Here is a 25,122-nt window from a genome sequence, read left to right on the forward strand (position 1 = left end):
ATTCTCAAAAACCGTTTAAGTTTTGAATTCTTTGAAACCGTTAAAATTTTTGAACTTCATGAATTTTCAAAACCTGAAGAATTTTAAATTTTTGAAAGACGTTATTGATTTTGAATTTCTAAAATGTCGGTAAAATTTCAAATTTTGAAAGCAAGTTAGAATTTTAAATTTTTGAGAACTGATAAAATTTTGAATATCCAAAACTGCCATAATTTTGAATTTTTGATGGACGTTAGAATTTAGAATTTTCAAAATCCATTATCTATGTTCTATAAAGCTAACATTCTAAATTCTAAAGAGCAATAATCCATAACATACCACAAAGCAACATCAAAAACCAAAAATTCCCCAAATCCCCAGACAAAACTAATCCAAAAAGGAACTAACTAAAGAATTATTCAACAGAATCTATCCAACAAGCCAAACTAAATGCATAATCGCATAATCTTTGTCAAAAAAAAAAAAGAGAAACAACATCATCTGAAAATCTCAACGAACTGTTTTATTCTTCTTCATTCTTTACCTTCTTCTTCTTCTTTGCCTGCCTGCCTGCTTACTCGCCAGACTCTCATGAATATTTTACTCTTTTTTTGTATTTTTACCGTGGGTCATGTGTGTTTATAAGCATTATTTAGCATTCATTATGAGTTTTGTGCTGTGCAAAATAACAACAAGGAGAAAAACATCAATCGTTTAACCCTTTTCTGTTGCTGCTGTTGCCTTTTTTTGTTCTATTCTATAACATTCAGCCATGGCGATATTTATGCAAAATTTATTTCTCTATTGTAATGCAAATTTCCATCCAACAATTGCGAAAGTATGTGCTGCAGGCAGAAGAACATTTTTTATTCGCACTTATTTTTTTAACGATCATCTTCTATGCTCACGTCCACTCATTTCTTCTATAATCACAATAAATGTAGTTAATTTTACTCATCTGTGTGATTTTTTTTTTATTTTACAACGCAATATAATTTCCATCGCATTAATGCTTCACTAACTTTAATAATATACACAAGAAGATTTATTTTTTTTGTTCATAATTATGAACAATAACGAGAAACAAGCAGCATTGACAACAGAAGAAGAATAAATTTAGCTCTCGTTCAACAAAAAACTATGCGACATCCGGCTCTAAAATCCAATCTAGTATCTATCTATATGTACGGATGAGAATAGGCACGCAACATAATGAAATAATTTCTGAATGCAGGGTTGGTTGCTTTGGGTTTTTGGATGTAGTCAGGCAGTGCGACTCAGGAATAACTCTATTTCAGAGTTGTCCAAAGTTGCTTGTGTCATGGCACACCTTGGTGGTATACTATGACCAAATTTACCCAAGGTTTACGGGGTTTTTGTGGAATAAATATTGGACTACACTGCTTTATTTCATAAAATAGGCTGTTTTAGGTAATGGAGGAAGGAGGGGGAGTGGTTACTCAATGAGTCAGTGTATACCTATATCTATATCTGTACTTGCCTCAATTCTTGGTGTATCACCTATGTTACACCATATGGAGGTGTGATGATCACAAGTGAATATGTAAAAGACGCCGTTAAACCGGCACCCAAAGCACGAAATGTACAAATTTTGTGGATTGACTTCAAAATTCCTCATCCAATGGATGGATCATACCTTTAACTATTTAGGTATGATGAGCAACCGACCCTTAATTTCTGTGATTTTCAGAATTTATCTCGGAAGTAATTTTCAAAATTCATATTGCCGTAAAGTGAGATTCGAACCTAGACTGCCTTTGTCAGTTTTACGATGATCTGCATCTGCTACAATCCTAAACAACTGCAGCTAGCCTTCTTTAATCCATCAAATCCACAAAAATCCATAATTAACCCCAGTGAAAGTAACTTAGATCAACAACTCTGCCTATGCCTATACCTCTTCTGTTGATGATGATGATGATGATGATGATGATATTCACATGACTAAATTTCTCATACATCCACTTGAGGCTAGCAGAATGTATCAATACTATATGTAGGGTTCAGATCTTCAGCAGCCAATAATTGAAAGAAGACAATAGAACATTTTATAGTGTTTTTATGAATCTATCGAGAAGCTTGTTAAAAGAATTGCCTATCCATACACACAATATGAGACCGAAAAAGGATTAAAATTGTAAATGAAAAAAAATTGAAAGCTTATTGTGGGATCTGGTTTATTGAACTGACTCACACATGCATGAAACAAAAAAAAGTATATTTACAGCTATAAGGCATTGAGATTAAAGAAAATATTGCCGATAAATGGCAAATAAATGAATCGTTTTGAATTTACCTTTACATACCTACATATAAAATATCCATTTCGTCATCTAACATAAACCATATCATTCTCATTGCTGCTTTCAATTTGCAATGCATTTTCAAAATTGCTTGTTTTGAAATTCTCACTTCATTGTTCATTCGTACGTTGTGTCGACAATTTTTTGTTTTAAGGTTTATTGAATGAAATTTTTTATTTATTTTTTTGTTAGATGAGTTTCATTATTGTGACATTAAATCATTTTAAAGTCAATGGCTTATTGGTGCTGAATTTCTGTTTGAATGTGAATTTTGTGGGGTTTTTGTGGTTCAACTTTGTTGGGTTGTGTCCGTTGATTATTGTGGGATTAGGTGTAATTGAGTGAGAGTTAGTAAGGAGGCTGTGAACGAGTAAGAGTTGGGGCTGTGATTAAGTGAGAGTTGGGACTATAATTGAGTGAGAGTTGAGGATGTGATTAAGTGAAGGTGGGAAGGAATTTAAGCGACTGGATTAAGAAGAATTTTGACGATTTTGAGGAGTTTTGAGTGCTTCTTCTTAAGGATGTCTTGATCTTGGGATTGCTTTTAATAATCAGGTATACTGTATAACATAAATGGATACTCTAAAACAGTGGTGGACATCCTTTCATTTTTGGTGGCATCCACCTAGGTAGCTTCGAGCAAGATGCGATTCATGCTATTTCCAAAAATTATTGACGGCACTACTAGTGAGTCGTGACACACACGTAGCCTATCAATGCTCTAATTGTTATGTACGGCTTTTATTCAGTCCCTAATGTGAACTTCAAACAAGCTCTAAGCTATCCTAAACCAACTTGTCAATGATCTGGTTAGTAGGGTAAGGACCTTATCTAGCATCATATGCACTCCGGAGCAACTCACTTAGAACATTTTCAGATAGTAACACCACAATCTGCTCACTAGACCACATCTATGTTGCCATATTAAAACTAATCAATGAACCTGTCTTGACAGCACCATCATGATCAATTTTGACCCATTTTTGTTACTTAAAAGACATTTTGTTGCATTGTGCCTCTCGGAAATCCCCAGAATCTTAAGATTAATTCAGTCAAATCTCTTTTTGATGCGAATTCCCATCAATAACAAGTAATACACATTCCCATTAAGCTAATCAAATCAACGTACTACAACTGTATAATAAAATCAACTCTAATTCTGGAATATCCCACTAAATGATTCATTAACTCGACTAATTGTTTGTTTATTTGATCAACAAAATGCACATCGTTAAGTAAAACATTTCTGTACATCCAATACAAGCGTAAATTCTGTTGAGAAATTCCAAATGTGTCTAATTGCAAAAAAACAGAAATTTCATTAAACTTATCAATAAAGGATCAAATGTCAGTTCCTCCCATCACAAACATTCTCACATAGAACATTTATTGAATATTCTATTATTTTGTGCCTAAAAATGTCTCATTTCCATTTTTTTTGGAGATGGAAGAGATTGTAAGTGATGTTTGGTGAAATGTTGGAACATCGATATGTATCAACCCAACTTTCTGGAATATGGCTCAAATTGCTGTCAGGACATCTTCACATGTTGTCGTCAATACGGTGATGTAGCGGCGTCTTGCAGACCGTTTTGTGCTGCCCGGGCTGATGATGATTAGTTCCTATTGATCCACTGTGAATTGTAGAGTGTAATAAAGCGATTTAACATGCTTCTGTTTCAGGCCAGATCCTGGGGTGTGGCTACACTGTCTCAACCCATTACTAATGAAATCGGACCCTGATTGTTGATCCTTAATTGCATTCTAAGAATCTAATTGAGGGAACCAAATAGGAATCTTCATTTCGAACGACATTATTGACTGCACCCCCATTAGGGTTGAAACCAAACGCATTGATTGACAGCCGATAAGTGAAAAAAAGTGCCGACATGACTCAACTTTCACGACTATTTCCAGTTACTTCACAATTTGATCATCTGTTTTTTTTACTTGATTCCATTCTCCATGTAAACATAAAATTTAACACGCCTCTCTCGAGCAAACAGTGATAGAACATGAGCGACTGTTCACTTGCATCAATCAGGCAATTTCATTAAAAATCAAAGTCAAGAAATGGCAATAAAAAGAGTATCTTGAAAGTGGGTGGATGTACGAAAAGAAAAAAAAGAGTAAAAATTGCTTTTTATGTTTTCAACATCAACATTTATGTGTCTGAAAGATGTAGCAAACATAATATAACGAGTTTTGTGTATCTATCTTGGATAATAAACAAATAAATTGACCCACATTCATCAAAATAACTCCGGAAAAACTTAGTTCTTTCCTCTATTTTCTTTCATCATCTGATTGCATTGTATCGAATTTTGTGATTGAATTTCCGAAAAAAAAATAAAAATTTGTCCTGAAGAAAAGATTCGAAAGTTGAAGATTATTGTGGTGGTAAAAGGAGGAAGAATAGCTTGCAGAAACTATGATATGTAGTGCGATAAATGAACAATGAATCAGATTGCATTATGGACTTATTTTTCGAATGCAATTTTAAGATGAGAAATTGGATGATTGGTAATTGCAGATGTTTTAGGGTCAAAAGGTCGTTATTATTTTAGTTTTAAACTCAAATTCTGTTAACTTTTGAATTTTGAATTGAAATTTTACCTAAACTTCGAATTCATTCAAATTTGAATTTTTAAACTTTAAACTTGTACAAGTTTGGATTTTGAACTTAAAACTCATTCAAATTTCTTCAAATTTTCAAATTTAAATTTTGAATAAACTCATTAAATTTGAAGTCATTTAAATTTGAATTTTGAACTTCAAACTCATTTAAATTTTTTTAAAAAAAATTTGAGTTTTAAACTTCAAACTCGTTCAAATTTGAATTTTTGAACTTTAAACTCGTTCAAATTTGAATGTTAAAACTTCAAAATTGATCAAATTTGAATGTTAAAACTTCAAACTCCTTAAAATTTGAATTTTAAGCTTCAAACTTGATCAAATTTGAATTTTTGAACTCATAAATTCTAATTCCATCAATATTATGCAATAACAAGCAGATCTAACAGCTTTAAGATCATACACAATCAAAAAGTTCATCGTCAATTGAATAAGTGACTCGTAAGACAAATTCTTATCAATTTACAACACAAAGTCGCATTGAATTTTGAACAAATAAACATAAATAATCATCAATTTACTGATTTACAGAGCAACAAAGAGCAAAATTCTCTTTTCAAATTGAAACTATCCGCATGATTTTCATTTCATTTCTGTGATTCCGTGCAGTAATTTTTTATTTTTTATGATTTTCACGCTTTCAGGAATAGAATTCTTTCTCATCATTACTCGATGATCATTAAACCAATTCTGTTTTCGATTTTCTTCTTTCCGCAAAAAAATATCTTTTTAATTTAAAAAAAAAATAATGAAAAGCAAAAGCAGAAAAATTCGAAATAATGTATTTGGTGCATGAATAAAAAAAACCTGCAGTGCCTTCATTTTTCTTTTAATTTCATTTTTTATATTTTTTTTTATTTAGGTATTCGAAAATCGATATTTGAAATGAAATGTGCAATTAGCGAAATTCTCTGCAAATGAATGAGAACAAAAGAAAATATAAAAAAAACGAGAGGCCTGAAATCGATAAATTGAAATAAAATATGTGTATATATTTTGACAACGATGCCGCTGCTGTCTGTGTGAACTCCTTTTTTGAATGATTTGATGGAATTTTGTTGATTTGGAGGAGATTTTGGCGCATTTTAACACTTAGAAATGCATTTGTTGAAGGTTAAAGCTTTTTAAACAATTTAATTGAGAATTTGATTGCAAAAAGGGTGTGAAACTATGAAACTAACTATTAAAGGGGTGTAAAACTATGAATTTTGAGACTTATGCTTCGAAAGAGTCCTCAAGTATGAATTTAATAATGTTTTTGCATTTAAAGGTTTTGAAATTATGAATTTAAAAAATAAATTAGCAAAAAAGACTTGAAACTTGAATTTATTTTGCAAAGGGGTCTCAAACTATGAAATAAAAGTTGAGAGTTCAAAAACGCGCAAAACTATGAATATTGATGATAAAAGAGTTTTGAACTAATAATTTGAAAAAAAAACGACAAAAGGGGTGTGAAACTATGAACATATTTTTTCAAGAGGTGTAAAACTATAAATTAGTATTCAGCAGAATATGAAAAAGTCGATAAAAAGAGTCAAAACAATGATTCTAAAGAGTTAATTTCAATTTATCCAAATATTCAAATCAAAAATGACCGGTAAATCCATAAATTAAATTCTATTGTTCAATTTCCATTCAAAAGCTTCAGAATTATTTTTTTAAAAATTCTTTCAACACAATAACACCCACTCAAAGTGCCTGGAATTGCATTTAATCTCATAATAAAATTTGACATTATTGTTGTGTGTTTTAAGCTGCAAATGAAGAAAATAATAAAATAAATAATAAAAAAGCGACCGCGCGAAGAAAACTAGTTGTCGAGGAATTCTTTCAAGTTGGAAAACTAATCAGCGTGCAAGCATATTTAACACATGCTTTAGTCATAGTATATTTGACCCATTTTATAAAAAAATATAAAAAAACTCTTTCAATTCGCTAAGAGCGATATTTCATTCTTATTATTCTACTGTATTCACATCCATGTGTTCTATTTTTTTGTAGTTCTTTTTACTCCCAAAGCAATTAATGAATGGACGAGATAAAGCTATCAGCAATTTCAAAGAGATGTTCTTCATATTCTTTAGTTCATCAATTAGGATAAATTAACTTGATGCATTGCTAATCAATTATTTTCGGCACAAAACTTAATAATAGAATAACATGTTCATTGATTTTCATCAACCTAAATATACCATAAATGCCTTTCGTGCAATTTATTAGCAATAAGGTGTTATATTGGTTATATTGGTTACTATGGCGGGATTATAAAGAGAGAGAACTTGAGTTCTGCGGAATGAGTAATGGATAAATCATGATTTTGAAAATGAAGAAATAGTTTTGAATTTTTGAAAATCGTTAGAATTTTGAAATTTTGAAGGAGTTGAAATTTGAATTTTTGAAAACCACTGAATGTTGAATTTTTGAAAAACGTTCCAATTTGAATTTTTGAAAAACGTTCAAATTTGAATTTTTGAAAAACTCTGAAATTTGAATTTTTGAAAACCGTTAAAATTTTGAACTTTTGAAAACCGTTGCAATTTGAATTTTTGAAAACCGTTGCAATTTGAATTTTTGAAAATCGTTGAAATTTGAATTTTGAATTTTTGACAACTGTTAAAATTTGAAATTTTTAAAAAGTTGGAATTTGAATTTTTGAAAACCGTTGGAATTTGAATTTTTTGAAAATCGATGAAGTTTGAATTATTGAAAACCGTTGAACAATATTTTTCAAGAAATGCGCTTGATTCTCAGCAAAAACATTCAAAAATCATAGCCAACTTTGAATAACACAAAATTTCATTTCATGTTTAATAATTCTTGTTCATTTCTACACAATGACTTGAATTTTATTACTGATTGATAGATTAACAATTAAACCATATACATCTGCATACATATATCAGGTTTATAAATTTCAAAAAGCTTTCATTAAAATAAAAAATATGAAAACTTAACGGAAATTGTGGAAAGTTGAAGAAAACAATTTCAATATTGAAAGCTGTATGAATGGTTATTTCCGTACGATGATATTATAACTTTTAATGAATGAGATTATGTGTCTTAAATTATAATTTTTTTTTTGAAATTTTTCCGTTACAAAAAAAAAAATTTCAATTAATTTTAATTGAATTCTTTCATAGATTTTTGATTGCAAATATGTTTATAACTCATAACATGTTTTTAAGACGATCGAGCATTACATCTAATGTATGGTTCACATGTGTACATCTGTATGAACTAAATTACTTCAACAACAGTTATAATAAAAAAAAAAGAATCCTTAGAAAGTTTCATGTATGCAAGACGAGTTTCAAACATGCAGTTCGAAAAAACTTTGCCGTTTACTATTGCAACAGAAGTTTATAGCCTTTCCTTAACATATAAAACACATTTCCATCGAGATTTTATTTCCAGACTTTTAAAAATTATTACTCGTTTTACACATTATCATTATTTGACTGTCAATCATGCAATGGATTTACGTTAATTTCTTTGCCATATTTTTCTTATTGTGGGGGTTATTCGTAAATGATAAACGAAATTATTTTCAACTACATTCTGTCAAAAACGATGATTTTAAAAGGAAAACCAACATTTGAATTTCCAAAAACCGTTAAGGTTTAAAATTATTTTTAAAAACAATGTTTAAAAATTCAAATTTTTTTTAAATTGTTGAATTTATAACAAATAGTTGTTAATTTTCGAACAAAATTGTTTTTTGAAAAACCGTTAAATTTTTAAATGAATTTTTGAATAAACTTCAACAATTATTTGAATTTAGAAAAACCGTTAAATTTTAAAAACATATTTTTGAAAAACCGTTAAAAAAGTATAAAAAGCTTGTTTGAATTTGAAGAATTCGTTAAATTTTAGAAACATTATGATCCTTAATTCAAATTTCAAAAATACGTTAAATTTTTAAATATTTTTTAGACGTTAAAAACCATTCAATTCGTAACAATCACTAAAGTTTCATTTTAAGACATCAACACACCCTGCCTCAATACTACACCTCATTCCCGAATAACTCCCCCCACTTCACTACACTATCAAAAAAGCATTAAAAAAGTATTTGAAACATAAACTTGCATTTTCATGTCGACCTAGTTAGCACAAAAATAAATAACATTTTTCATCTGGACTTCAATTGAAGCTGTCGGAAGCAACAAAAATTGTCAATCTTTATATTATTTATTCTCTCACTAAATCTATTTTGCTATTAGGCGACCTTCAAGATGAGAAATAAGAAACATAACGGATGAAATGTTTAACGGTCATTACGTCGAATGATTAACTCATAATTGTGTACTCAAAACTAGTCATTTACTACTTCGTGTCTCTCTTCTTGTCGTTCGTTCACATAAATGTAATTATTTTCCACTTGTGACCGTGAAATTGGGTTTATCAAATTATAAGATTGTCTTATAATTGAAGCAAAATGGAGATCATGTAAAATTAGCATGGTTAGTGGAGTTTGCAAAGGGGCATATGTGGATAGTAATTTAATATTGTTAACGGGAGTTGCTGGTTTGCTAGTCGGACAATATGTTGAGGAATAAAGAATTGTTTGGATTTTGAAAATTAACGGAAATTTGAAATTTTAAAAAATAACGGTCATTCTAAATTTGAATTTGAATTTGAAAAATGACGGTCAATTATTTTTGAAAAAAAATTGACATCTTAATTTTGGCCAATAGCGGTCATTATGTTTTTGAAAATTAACGGTCATTTAAATTTTGAAAAATGACGGTGATTTCAATTTTGACAAAAAAAACTGACATTTCATTTTTGAAAAATAATTGTTATTATGAATTTCAAAATTTGAATTTTTGAAAACCGTTATTTTTCAAATCTCAAAAGTTCGTTATTATCAAACTTCAATTTAAGTCATTTTTCAAACCATTTCCACACTCAACCGATACTCATTCCCATTCCAACAGCAATTAAATTCATTCAATCACCAAACAACTTCAAAAACCCCTACTCAAATTGCTTATAAATCGAAAATTAATGTGAAACTAATTCTCCTCACATGGTGATATTTTTGCGACATCAAATCTGAAGATGATGTGGTTTTTTTTTGTGTGAATAGACGGACTTAGATTATTAATCGTGAAACAATCGTCAAGGTTGTCTTTTTTTATCTCTTCAGACTGCATATCTCCATCAATTTTTCTCTGTGTTTAGCCAGAGTTGTTGAATAAAGGCAACTGTCATAGTCAAAAACCGTACAATTTATTTATTATTTGTATGGTTTTGAAAGAAAAATCATACAAATTTCTCACAAAACCTTACAAATTTATTATAAAACCATACACATTTTTAAAGAAATTGAAAGGTTTTTTGATAATTTGTATGGTTTTAGAAGAAAACATTGCAAATTACCAAGAATTTGTACGGTTTTTGCCTATCATAGCCTGTTTTACAACTCTGTGTTCAACTTCATTGCTTGTTGTCGTCGTCAACTTGCTGGTGTTTTTCGGCAATCTTTTGTGACTGAATGTTGTTATGTAAATTATGAAATATCTCGCGCGCGCATTTAAACAACTGAATAAGTGGTCTAACAAGATGAAAAAAAAAATGTTAAACTGTAATAAAAATACAAAACTGGGATGTGGTTGATTGTCTATGACAGCAAGTGAACTTATTTGTTCCTATATCTATGCACTTTAATGGTGAAATTTGATTTATCGTTATATTAAGTTAATTTTAATATATAAATCAACAATTGCACGTCATGTTATTATTAAATTTCTATTTTGATATGTAATGATATGCTGATCATATCACATCATAATTTACAATTTACATACTTGATGCTTTTTCTTGTATTTTATAAAAATGAGGATGTCGATGTTGTGGTATGGAAGTGGAACTGCCTTCGAGATAAATGTAAATAATGATGGAGATCTAGTAACTTTGTATCATGATGGACGAGATTGTTTATTGCTTTTTTCTTGAGATGCTTTAAGAATTTTAAATTACAAGAACTGAGGGAAATTTCAAATTTTTGAAAAACGTTAAAATGAGTTCAAATTTTTGAAAACCGTTAAGAAATAACTCATTTTTTGGAAAATCGTTAAAATTATTAAAATTTTTAAAATGAACCAAAACAATTTAAAATTTTGAAAACCGTTAGATTATTTGAATTTTTGGAAATTATTAAAATAAATTCAACTTTTTAAAAAACTTTGAAAATTCAAATTTTAAGAAACGGTAAAAATTGAGAATTTTTGAAAACTGTTAAAAAGTTTGAATTTTTGAATATCGGTAAAAATTCAAAATTTTGAAAACCGTTAAAAATTCAAATTTTTAGAAACCGTTAAAGAATTCGAATTTTTGGAAAGCCTTAATAATTCAAATTTTTGAGAACCGTTATAGACTTGAAATTTTGAAAACCGTTAAAAATTGTCAAATTTTTACCATGAACATTAAGAAACAAATCTCTGTTAAAAATAAAAAGGAGCACCACGACCTCATTTAATGCCATCTATTTCTTTTTTTTTCTCCTGTCTTGTTTGCTTATGTTTGTGTGGGCATCGTCTTAATTTAAAATAAATAACCTTAAGGTTTTTCAACATTTTTTATTTATTCTCTTTCATTTTTTTCTATTCTTTTACAGACATACAAATAATCATAAATTTTATGTGCTTGCTGTATGCTTTTTTTGTCTCCTTTGAAGCGAGAACAAAAGTCAAAGATTTGCACTTGGTTGGATGACGAAACAAATAATGTTAAAACATGTGATACGTATAGTGAAATAAATTCAACACATATCTGTAAATTTTGTTTCCTCACACTCAGCAGTATTTTGTGCACATAGTTTATTTTACCATCTTGGGACATAATTTACGGAACTGCAAAGTATCAGGTAAATAAAGTTGAATTTTTGGATGCGTTTTTTCTGTGAAATTTGTTATAATTTATTGTAAACATATGGAGCAGATTGATTTTTTTTTTTTGGATATGATAATAGTAGATGAGATTCCATGAAAGAATCGCTGAATTTTGAATTCTAAAAAACCGTTAAATTTTGAACTTTATAAAACTGTTAAATTTTGAATTTGACAAAACCGTTAAATTTTGAATTTTACAAAACCGTGAGAAGTTGAATTTTACTAAACTGTTAATTCTTGAATTTTACAAAACCGTTGAAATTGAAATTTTACAAAATCGTTGAAATTTGAGTTTTACAAAACCGTTGAAATTTGAATTTTACAAAACCGTTGAATTTTAAATTTTTCAAAACCGTTGAAATTTAAATTTTACAAAATTGTTGAAATTTGAATTTTACAAAACCGTTCAATTTTGAATTTTACAAAATCGTTAAAATTCGAATTGAACAAAATCGTTGAAATTTGAATTTTACAAAGCCGTTGAATTTTATAAGTTACATAACAGTTAAACCAAATCATGCCATGCGCCCAATTCCCACAACATCACCATCCAATTTCCAAAATAAATCTCATTCTTACTTAAAAATTCTATTTCTACCAAAAAAATAAATTTTGTCTTTCACGGATGAATGCGATAAAATAATAAATGGAAGGTGTTAATTTCTCAGGTAATCGTAGTCTTTGAAAAAAATAAAAAAAACTTCATTCACGACCTCCCCAAGAGAAACGAGAGAATATGCACTTGATACAATAAACTGCAGGATTTAACAGTATCAACAACAACAACAAAAAGCATTCATTGGGAGTTTCTCTCACTCGACCGTTGCCCTCTCTTCCTCAATTTCTGTACGTGTTTTAAGGATGATGAGATTTTTTTTTGTTGCTGTTGTTCCTGAGTGAATAACAATGCGATGAAGCAGGCAGGCAACAAAAGCAATTTATTATTATTATGATTATGAGCAAAAAAAAAAAAATAGAACTTGAAGTTATGTAGACTTGGCATAGCTCATTGATTTATTGCATCCTAACAAGCTATGCAGGAATTGGATATAATTTCTTCTTTTTTCTCATACGTACATATTTATCTGACTATACATGCCCACATTCTAAAATTATACCGCATCATTGTTATTCATACGTGCTAAATATTTATAGTTTCATCATCCGTACACTACTTTTTATCGGTATAGAGCAGTGGTGGACAACCTTTGATTTTTCGAGAGACACTTGATGACAAGCGTCGATCAAAACCGTACACGATGTATGGTTCTGGAATTCCCAATGTGTTTGGCGTACCGCGTCACACAGGTTGTCTACCACTGCCATATACAGACACAAATGCTCAACATATTTCCAAAAAATCCGGTAGACTGTTTTCTTTTTTTGGCAAAAAAAAGAGAAATGAAAGTGAAATTTTCTCCGTCCTCAAGTTCTCTGTGTTGTCATCGATGACCTGTTTAATAATATTCACAATATATTTAAGATGACATAAATTTATTGCATCATAAACACGTAGCTGCACCAAGTCTCACCCATGTGACTGTGGTGTGTTCGCTGACAACCAAGAAAGTCACAGACTATCACCTCTTTTGTTGCTTAATATTAAGTATTATTATTATTTTCGGTTTTTCATTGAAAAGTCATGTCGCTGTAAATGCTTTTATGCAGAATTGTAATGAAAAGTTTTTTGTAAAATGAAAACAAAAAAATCAAGGAAATGTCAACATTGTGATGACATGAATGGCTTTTCACTCTCTTGCATCAGTCTCGGCAATTTTTCAAGCGCATCACAATGCATTGTCATCATAAAAACACAAATCTTCAGCCTTCTGTGTCTTTGTGGTGATATTTGCATGATTGCAGTCTGTCGGGTTGAGTTTTTGTAAGATTTGAGTTGATTGCAAATGTCTTAAGGCTGTTGAATTTTGAAGTTCAATTTTTGATCTCTAAACGGTTCAAATTTTGAAATTAAAAACAGATTTTGAAGCATTTCGCGAAGTTCAATTTTTGAAGTTCAATTTTTGAACTCAAAATTGAAAATCGGACAATTTCTTAAAGTTCAATTTTTGAACTTCTAAGTTTTCAAAATCAAATTCAGCGTTAAATGTTAAAAATTTTTTTTTTGATGTTAAAATTTTAAAAAAAATGAATTTTTGGAAACTTAAATTTGAAAACAAAAAGACCGTTATTTTTCAAATATTTTATGACCGTTGAATTTTCAAATCTTTTTAAACTATTTATCATTTTGACTTCAAATTGATTAAACTGCGCCTTATTAATAACTGCCTCAAACATTCCTCCCACAAAATTGTATCCCCACAAATCCGCAAGTTGCAGATGTAGTCATCATCTGGTGTAAATGAAAAATTATCATACGTTGTTATTACTCTTATCACATATTCATTATTCCGCGTAAAATGACTATAATGTAGTGCAAAGAACATATATACAATTTTATGATGACATAAATTTCATAGCTCGAGAGTTACTTGAAAATGTGTCAGTTTCCGCTATCAGCTATTCATCTTATGTTAGCATTCACGACAGATATTTAATTAGCAAGACACAGATTTTTTTTGCTTCTTAAAGTACAGAATATGGATCTAAAGGTATTGTGTGCATATTTGTTTTACGTTTTTTTGCCAATAACCAACTCATCGATAAATCGATTCGTGACAATAAATGCTTTCCGCTCCATTCTCTTCTATCTCTCTATTTTTAGTGCAAGTCCGTGAGAAAAATATACCGATAAATTTGACTATTTATTCGTGACTCATGATAAATATTTATTTATACTCATGTTTATTATGGTAATCTATTCTATAGATTTTTTGAGCATTTTAGATGCTCCAGAAAATTATTTTGCCTAGTCTATAATTAATTCAGTTAATGGATATTCTGAAAATTTTATTAGCATAGAATTAGATTAGCATCAAAAATTAATCACGAGTTAGGGTCTTCTTTTCATCTTAAAATCCGTTACATCTTCGATAATATTTATGAATTTTTGAGTCTAAATATAAAACTTTCAATGCCAATTTCGTTGTTTATTATTTCAGATTTTGTCTAGATCTGATGACTTCTATATAAAGTACATAAACTGTTTAGAAGAAATTTATTGCTTGAAGGTCGATTTGTAGGTGTTTAGTTGAAGATGAACCATGACTCTAAGGGGCGCATTGAATAATTCTAGATTGAATATTTAGAAGATAGCTAGCCAGGCCTCGAAGAAGCTCTAAGTAAACTCGGATTTGGTAATGAAAAGTCGGCTCCGTACAAAATGTTAGTCGACTTCGACTCAGGTCCTAATTTACAACTAGGATTCGAACCTACATCCTCTTTCCAAATCTAATTCTCACCATTTTATATTGTTATTGATTTAACGTAACTTTGGTGGGAATTGAACCCACTTTCTTACAAAACTGAAAGCTTCAGATATTCAGTCATTAATCTAACCACTCGGCCATATAGGCTTTACTTTTAAATGGGCTAACTTGCCTATTCATACTTCGATACTCCATATTTCGTTCAAATTTTACATCTTCCATTCTTAAAATTACTTTCAGTAGTCGCTTCTATTATCCAGAATGACCAGGACTCCAATGTGTAAGCGCTTTCTCACTTGGTTGACTTCGTAGAGTCAGAAATTCAAATAAAAGTAGAATTTGAACTCCTTAAAGTACATTAAATTCCTCTCAACTCTGCTATCATTCATCATATTCTATTCCTTCACTTTTCTTAATTGTGTAAAGACTTAAGAAGTAACAAAAAGTAGCCTTCTTTATAAATGACACGAATTTCATGTCAAGGCCTTGCAAAGTACTTCTGAACTTGTAGATACTTTTTACACATTCGTGTGGCGACTTCAATTATTCGGCAGAAGATTATCTTATCTAGTGTTTATTCATTATTACGTCAATCATTTCGAGACTTGTTTTGCTCAAATTTTGCCTTGTTTATGTAGATTTAAAGCAGAATTCTTGCAGTATTTGGTAGCTGTTCATTGTTTCTGTGGTCGGCAACCTGTGGGCCGTCAAATCGGAAATGCCATGAATCAGATTCCGTGTTTGGTTTGGTCATGTCTTACCACCAAGTTAGTGCATGGTTATGGATGAAAAAGGTTGCCTTCCACTGCACTTACTTGTTTACTTCAACACCTTACAGATGAGCTGAGTTGTCCATGGCGTCTCTCAGTGGACGTCTAAAACTGGTTCTATCAATGGCTGTCTTAGCCAATTGCCAATACCAAATGCTATACTGTCCACTACACTTTTCTAGTCCAAATTCTAACCAAACTTAATGATCTTAAGAACCCCAAAACCAAAGTTCAAAGTTCTCAATCTCCTCCATCTCAATACCCTCACGAGAATCATCCATTAGCAATGCCTTTCTAACTAATTATGTATTGATGTCGAATTGTATTCCAATAGACAATACAAGATAGCTATATGGCATTAAATTTCAACTTTATCTAGTTATACAAAAGACACAAAACAAACAAAAAAAAATCAAAGAAATAAGAAACAAACAAGGTAAAATTGGAAATTGGAGAAGAAACAAGCGATAAGCTAGTTTTTTTGCAGAATATCTTGTGTAGCTTTCTTACTCCAACCACAAAAAAAGCAGAAGAGAATTGAATGTGAGAAACGAATGCGAGTAGAATGGCAAAATGTGTAAAAAGTGCATATTTTCATTAGAAACAACCATAACATATCAAGTCATTGAGTAAAGTGCTGACGATGCATTTCAAGAGAGTGAGGATGAGAAAGAGAGCGTAAACGTTTCACTTTCAATCTTGTTTCCACAACAATTACTTTGATGATGATCAGTTGAAATAAATCTGTTTTTTTCGTGTTTTTTGTAATTGTGTTTGCAGTTCTCATAATTAAGATGGAACAATTTATGGCAATTGCACTTGAAAAAAATAGCCAAAAATTATGAGGCAAATGAAATTAATCATCTTAAATATGGGTTGTATCCAGATGGATGGATATTTTCGTAATATTTTGTGTCTTGTGCCTTGGCTTGTGACTTGAGATTTGAGAGGTTGTTTGTGAATTTTTGAGATTTTTTATGCAACGTCTTTAATTACTTACTTGCGTCTTTAATTACGCTTGCCGTACAGATCGATTGCGATCCATGACCTCCCTTAGATGTCGCCTAAAACTAGCTCTATCGCCAGCTACCAATTGCCAATTCCAAACGCGATATCTCGATCGATGGCTTTTTTCCATGAGCTCTTTGGCAGTACGCGTGACCTTTTGCAATCCATAAAGTCTGCTTTTGGTATCTTATTTACTGGAATTGCTTTAGTGAATGTAAAAAATTTGAGGAATTTGTCATGTCGGCTACTGATAAAAATTGTATTAAGACTTCTTATCTGCATAAACAGAAGCTATTTTGCTCATGGAATTTCTTGACGTAAGGGATCATCTTAATGATGAAGAATTACAGGATTTTAGGAGTTTAGAAGCATTCAAGTATATAGGTATAATGGGCCATAAACAGCCGTAAAGATCGTGATGAACATCCATCAGGGACTCTTCAAATCTTGCCGTTACTTTGATGATATAGCGACACGTTAATGACCACGATGAGTTGTTTGGATAGAGCAAGCACCAAGCTTGTAGTACACTTCTCTGCATACTTCCTATTTGCTTCTGAGAGACCGATGTTTGTCCGAGGTTATTAACCAAATCAACTTAATGATGATGATTAGTTCCTATTGATCTACTGTGAATATTAGGGCGTTATTGACTAAATCAGGTATCATAGGACTCTCTTAAGTATAACAATAGACAGGGTCAAGTCAAACTTAGAAGATAAAACAGCTAGTTGATGCGAATAATCTTAATTTAGTAGAAATTATTGTTATGCACATCAATGTATTAATTTAAAATGTATAAAAAATTGAACCTTGAACACCATTAAAGTCCCTGCGCAAAATCATTGACAATCCATAACTTTACATTCCCTATCATCATTAACTCCAAAACCATCTCAACTCCAAAAACCTCTCAAAATTAATTGAATAATTTAATGGAAATAATTTGTCAAAACATCAATTTCAATTGCTATATGGACCGTCATTATTTTACCTCGATTAACCCATTTCCCATTCCGAGTAGCCAAGAATACTTATGTATGTACAAAAAATTGGCACATTAAGAAAATTCCCATATTATCCTCAATAATAATCTTCTTAAATTTATTTTTTGTGCAATTTACCTCAATTTCATGTCTAATGATCAATGTCATTTCTCTCACAAGAAGTTTGCAAACTTCCTACTCGGTAATGTGTATTGGTATGCAAAAAAACTTTTTATACAGTATAAACGTTAAGGTAGTCAGCAGTATGTGCAAAAAAGAAGAAAAAAAAATATTCGTGAGTTAGCAATTATGTAAATTTAAGTAAAACTTGAGTGGATAGAGCTCTAAAAATGATCTCCTCATATTAAGATATTTTGCACTCGTCTAGACATTTATGACTGCCTGCCTCTGTCGTTTACATTGTGCTTCAAAGATTCTAAAATTAGTTGCATTTTGTCATGTAAGAAAAATTCAGGTCTATTTTGGGGCATGTATGACTTGACTAACTTCTAATTAAATTAATGACGAACACAAGCGCTAAAACTTTAATTAATAGACAATGATGTTTGCATTTTGAATGCTTACAGTTGGTTTAGAGCAGTGGTGGACAACCTTTTTTGTGCTATGGACACACTTTTGTGGTAAGCTTCGACTGAAACCGCATGGGATAGTTCATAGCATTTTCAAGAAATTTAGAACTTTCACTAGTGTGCCGTCGCGCACATGTTGCGCAACACTGGTTTAAAGGAGTGTTGCTCAAACTTTTTTGGAATACCACGAACAAACTGCATGGCATTTTATGACGATAGTGCGCCACGACACACAGGTTGTCTATCACTGGCTTAGAGCAGTGTTGTCCAAACACTTGTGTGTCATGGCACATCTTGATTATAAGCCACGACCGAAACTGGACACGACATGCGGTTCACACGAAACAGATTGTCTATCCTTGGTCCTCCTTTGCCAAAACCCAAACTCTTTTATGCCGCACCACACCTTAGTTGTGAGCCTCGACCAACATCGCACATGTGCGACATGTGCGGCCACACACTAGTGTGCCGCACCACACAGTTTAAACAACACTGCTTTAAACAACAAACTTTTGTATTAGTTTGTCTACAACAGTAGTAAGATAAGCTAATAATAATAAAAATATAAATTAAAAAAGACACAAGACTCGGGTAAATAGACTAGATTATTCCTCTCCTCATTCTTCTCTTTTTAGTAAGGGCGTTCGAGAAAATGAATTAATGAAATTTGATAAATGAAAGATAACGCATAAGGAATAAGAATTCCTCATTTCTATCTCTTTAATTTCTCGGTTAGTTGAGTTTGATTTATGATAGAAGCATGAAGTGGCACTTTGTGGATGCACCGACATTTTTTTCTGATGCGTCTTTTCTTATATAATAATTTTTCAAATCTAAAATGGAAATTCTTTTAAAGCGGCAGAAGGTTCAAGCTGGGTTCTCTTACGCAGTTTTTTTTTCACAGTCATTCAAAATTCATTAAATGACTTTATAATTTCTCTTCCTATATGCTTTGTATAACAATTTACTGAATGAATGACTGCTAAAGACTTCATTTTGACCAGCAAATATTTTGATTTGCTGTCAAATTTACGACCTGCATGACTTTATGCTATTAATTATGAATTTTGAGATACTTTTTCGCGCAATTAAATTTGACTTATGTTAAGCTACTTACTTAATGTATTGCTAAACAGCAATTAACAGTGTCTAATAATTGAATTAACGTAAATTATGTCGATGTTTACTGCTTGAATTATGAAATTGACTGAAAATGAAATCAAAACAAAGAGGGTAAGAAACTATGCAATTTTTGGTAAATTTCAAAATAAATTTGACCGTTAAAAGCTAATTCGATTAAAAATTCAATCAAATCAAAGCAAAAAGGGCGCAAAAGTATGTAAAATTATTGTTTCATTGAAATTATTTTGAAAATTTTAAAATAAATTTGACCATTAAAATGTCATTTGGTTAAAATTCAATCAAATAAAAAGGGGACAAAACTATGAAAATTTCAAAATAATTTTGACCGTTAAACATTAATTTGATTAAAATTCAATCAAATCGAAACTAAAAGGGTGTAAAACTACGAAAATATTGTAAATTTCAAATTATATTTGACCGTTAGCATGTAATTTGGTTAAAATTCAGGTTTTAAAGCATTTAAAAATTCAATTCCTAATGCGTTTCCAACACTCAAAGTCAGTCTATCGTCTCCAACTCATTAGTCCATAACTCTCATGAAGACAATCTCTTTACATTGTTCAAAACAAACTAAGTAAAATAATGAAAAAACTTAGAATTACAAAGTAGCTAGTAAAGAGTGAAAGATTTGATACAAAACCAAATCCAAAAATTATGCTTGAGAACTTTTTATTAAAAAGATACAAAACAATGCAATAGTAAATCGGAGCTTTGAATGAAAACCTCTTTTTTTCTTCTTTATGAATCGTAATCAGGAAGCAATTCATTAAAGTTGATAAAAAAAAAGTGTATGAGGAGACTTAGCTGTAATTTTGCAGCCGAACGTTTATTACGTCCATAACAGAAAAACTGACTGATGGAATAGTCTGAGCATAAAGAGGGAATAATGATGATACAAAAGAAAATAATTTAATGAAGAATGTCGTAAAGCGGAGAAAATTGTAGACCTTTAAGGTCGTATTGCCTTTTCGCCTTTACGTTACGAATCGAATCAGTTAAGCGAATAAAACCAGTTTTTGGATGTGCTGCACATTGAAGTACGTAATAATAATGTGCACAAAACATGCAGTAACCTCGTCTAGATGGCAATGTCAATGGAAGTTATTAAAGTTAGTTTCTTAGCGCCACTTCCATGTTTATGTGCTTACAAGTTCTGAATGTATTTAATGATCCATGACTAACTGAATTTGCTGTTGGATATTTTTTAATGTATTCAAAATTGCTTTTAGTCTTTCCGGTTATTGCTTGTGTCTCACCTTATCATGATGAATCGATTTATTATAACTGTAACTGATGTAATTGGCATATTTACTATGACTACATAATTTATACACTTATCAGATCAACAACAATATTTTTTAGTTCATGTAGCACAACTGAAGATGTCCAAAATGAAAGAGAAAATACAGCTGAATATTTTTGTTTATTTATAGTCCCATCTGACTCAATCCTGAATTTATTGCCTGACTCATTTGCTGTTTTTGCGAATAACAATCATTGAATCTTGCAGGATGTGGGCTTTAATTATCTTCAATTGATCTCTAAATAATAATAATAAATATGTTTAAAAAAAGTCTACGGGGGTAGTTTGGTAATGATGTATCCAATTGGAACGTAGACAATTGAGAGGCGTCCAGGCATCTTGCCTGGATTAAGCATCCAGACATCCAGTATGGAGAGAGTCATCCAGGGGGAATAAGAGGCTGAAATAAGCAGCTAACCTAGAAATTGTGCAAATAATGTTAATATCCAGTGAAGATCAGATGTCTTAAATGGTTGTCACAATCCATTAACTCAAATCCCATCACTACAGATTTCCGGTGACATTTGATCCTCAAATTGTAGCCGATAGAGTATCTTAATTGTAATATCGTGAGCATTGTCTTAACCCTTGTCATATTGACAGCATAGAACAGTGATAGGCAACCTTTAATTTTTCGCAGCATATGTTGCGAACGTAGATGGAAGCAAACCAGCGTGCCAAGCCTCGGACGGAGCCGCCGTACCCACCATTTAATTGGCATTTCCAAATATTTTTAGCAACAATCTAGTGTTGCAACGACACAGAGGTTGTCCATTACTGCTATAGAGTGTTGTCAAGGACAGAAAGACAACGGTAGAGAGATTGGGAATCGAACCAACGTACTCACAAAGAGTGATAGAGTTATCCGGTCTGTTGGCTAACCACTCGACCACAGAGACCTTACCCTCGCACTGACAGATTTGCTTATACAATCCAGATTCCACTCTGCTTAGATGCCCCCCAGGGGCATATTCAAGGGGGTATTTTGTGGGTCGAATTTCCACATTTTTGCAATATATTCTTCAATTTGGTAGTTTAAGGTTCAGTTGAAGCTTAGTTAACTATTCCAGTTAATTTACATTTGCAGTCCAATTCTAACGTATTTTTGCCCACTCTGGAATCAAGAACTGAGCCCAAAATTTAATTCCTAAATAGACATCATCTATGATCGAACCCCAATCCACACATGGTCAACTACGATCAAATATATTTCATTAAAATATTTATTTTTTTAACGACCACAAAGCATTTAGAGAATGTACCAAGCAATTCAATGATTATTAGTCAATGACGGTCATTGGAACATGAAATTCCTAATTAATATTTAATTATTGTCTGTTGCATAACAAAAAAAACATATTTAGAAAATAATTATAGATACTACTGAGACATTTGAAGGAGAGATGCTCATTAACCTTTCTTAAAAGTAGCAAAAAAAGTTTTTCCATGTAGATGCTGCTGCTGCACATGCTGTACACATGGGAAATGCAAAAGCTTTATTTGTTACTAAATTCAATATCCGCCTTACTCAAATTGAATTTATGATGGAAAAGTTTTATTTTCTATCTAAGTAGCATTTGGTGCATGAAGAAGCACTGCAGTTTCTAAACAAAAGTTTTTTGAGTTGGAAATGCGATTATTACTGGAAATTTAATTTCTATTTTGTTTGAAATGCACGAAAAACTCGCAAAAACAAAATATTTTTTAAAAAGTATTAATTTTCTCAGACCGGACATTAAATTCCATTAAATAGCTAGTCGTAAAATTCAGTCCCCCGACATATTTATACTCACATATGTGAACAAGAAGTCCAACAAGATGAGAAAAATGCCACAAAAATAACTTTTTAAGCACATTTTAAATTTCAGCGATTAATCATGCGGAATTTTTTCTTACTAATTTTCAATCTGTTTCTAAGCATCGTTTGTCAATTCTTTTTAGTTAGTTATGCAATATTTGCGGAATATAACTTGGCTATTTTACTGTTTATTTCTCAATGTCAGTACCAAATACTGCCTGACGTCAGGCAAATTACTTAGACAAAAAAAATTTATTTACGATAAGTTTTGTAAACAGAATAGAAGATCATTGGGAAGTATGGAGGGAATTAAAGGTTTGGAGCGCATTTTTACTTACTTACTCTAACCATACTGCTATGCTTCATCGAGTAGTCGACCTAGTAATTGGAAACGTCCCTCATTTGAAGGACCGATCTTCCAGATTCCCAGTCCACAATATCTTGTGATGTCACATGTCATGTCACACGTCATGTCACACGTCATAAACATATTCAGCTGGAGTTAGGGTGTTAAACCCCCTAAATGTTTGCTTCTTTTCCAAAATTTCTAGCGGTTTTCGTCAATTTTAGCATATATTGCCGCAATTCATCAAAATTATTGTCTTTTCTTACTTAGTTTCAAAATGAGTCAACATTAATGCAAAATCTTCAAAACATAATCAGCTTTTGAGTTGCATAATCCAAATTCACTCTATTGTCCTAATACCAGATCATTTCTTAACATCATTTACATGTCAATTTTCAACAAAAAGCTAAGCTTAAAATGGATTTTCAAATATTTTACTCTTTTTTAAATTTTATTGATTTATTGCCTCAAAATCCATTCAAAATAATTGAAAAGACTCAAAAAACCTCAAAAACTCAATCTTTTTTTTTTTGCAAAACAATAAACCTACCAAGAATTATGCCAGCAATTTCTTTCAATCCGCCTAATTTAATCTACAATTTCTTTAAAAAAAATTCAAACAATGAAAAATCGTTGAAAAATCAAACAGACTACTAGACAATAAAATGAATAATGGCGTGTATTCTGCTAGAAAAAGGAGCTAAGAAGAAACACGATTGAATAAGATATTTGAATAAGCATACACAATGTTAAAGTGCTTTGTGTCAAAATTAAGCGAATTAAAGAACAATTGCAAAAAAAATATATTAATGTAGGTACTTTAAGCTTTAATTCAATATAATAGAATCTAAATGGAAGTAAAATAGAGACGTATTTAGGAGGGACGAGAGGTCGAATCCTAACCTAAGGGTTCGAAATCTAACCTAAGGAGTCAAACCCTCATCTAAGGAGTCGAACCCTAACCTAAGAGGTCAAACAATAACCTAAGGCGTCAAACTCTAACCTAAGGGGTTCAAATCCTTACCAGAGGAGTCAAAGTCTAACCAAAGGAGTCAAACTCAAACTCAAGGGATCAAGCAATAACCTAAGGGGTTCAAATCCTTACCTGAGGAGTCAAACTCTAACCTAAGGAGTCAAGCTCTAACCCAAGAAGTCAAAACCCTAACACAAGAGATCAAACCCTAAACTAAGAGGTCAAACCCTAACCTAAAACGTCAAACCCTAACCAAATTGATTGAATTTTTACCTAAAAGGTCAAACCCTAACCTAAGGAGTCAAACCCCAACCTAAAGAGACAATCCGTTACCTAAAGAGTCAAACCCCAAGCTAAAGAGTCAAATACTTTCCTAAGGGGTCATATTCTAACCTAAGATGTCGAACCTTAACCTAAGGGATTGACCTCTAACTCTTCTCCCCATTTTTGAATAATTGCTTCAATTTGCAACGGTTTTTGGTCCCAAAAATCATCCTAAGCTTAAGCGATTCATGCATTCCTAACTCTAACCCTAACCCTGCATCTCTAACCCCCTTCATCCTTCAAAAAATTCCTTGCTACGCTTCTGAACCACAATTATTAAACTATTATTTTAATTTGTTCCTTTGAACTTCATATAAGTACTTCACGTATCCCTGACATTCTCCAAATCAATAAAAAAAATTATTTGCGAATGTTTGGAAATTTAATTACAGCAATTTATTACATAAAAAATGTTAATAACGGAAGCACTGAAGGTGTCAAACATTTCATAAATAAAAAGACTTTAAACAATAAAAAAAGTAAAAATATTCATTCCTAATTTCTTGTATGAAACAAAACAAAAAAGGCATGATATATGATCTAACCCAACATGACCTTCAAACATGCAAAAAATTAATTTCATGACAAGATATGTTGTGCGCGGTTAATGGAATAATGATACTATTGTCTTAATTAATAAGCCACATCATTAAGTGCATATATATGCTGCTGTATTTCATTTCTACCGAAATGCAATCTCAATTTACATCACATTAGTGTGC

General features: G+C 31.2%; 1 protein-coding gene across 2 annotated transcripts in view; it reads left to right on the forward strand.

Moving 5' to 3' along the window:
• The window catches only part of LOC139088879 (uncharacterized), a 68,266-nt gene that overhangs the window by 26,754 nt on the left and 16,390 nt on the right, over window positions 1-25,122 (forward strand). For both annotated transcript variants that reach the window (XM_070638213.1, XM_070638212.1), the window contains exon 2: window positions 11,560-11,808. The gene's annotated coding sequence lies outside the window, so the exon portion shown is untranslated. The remainder of the gene's footprint in view (window positions 1-11,559; window positions 11,809-25,122) is intronic.

This window comes from Chironomus tepperi, unplaced genomic scaffold, assembly GCF_022539635.2.
Source record: "Chironomus tepperi strain 1889 unplaced genomic scaffold, CSIRO-AGI_Ctep_v1 contig_171, whole genome shotgun sequence".
In the NCBI taxonomy this organism is placed as follows: Eukaryota; Metazoa; Arthropoda; class Insecta; order Diptera; family Chironomidae; genus Chironomus; species Chironomus tepperi.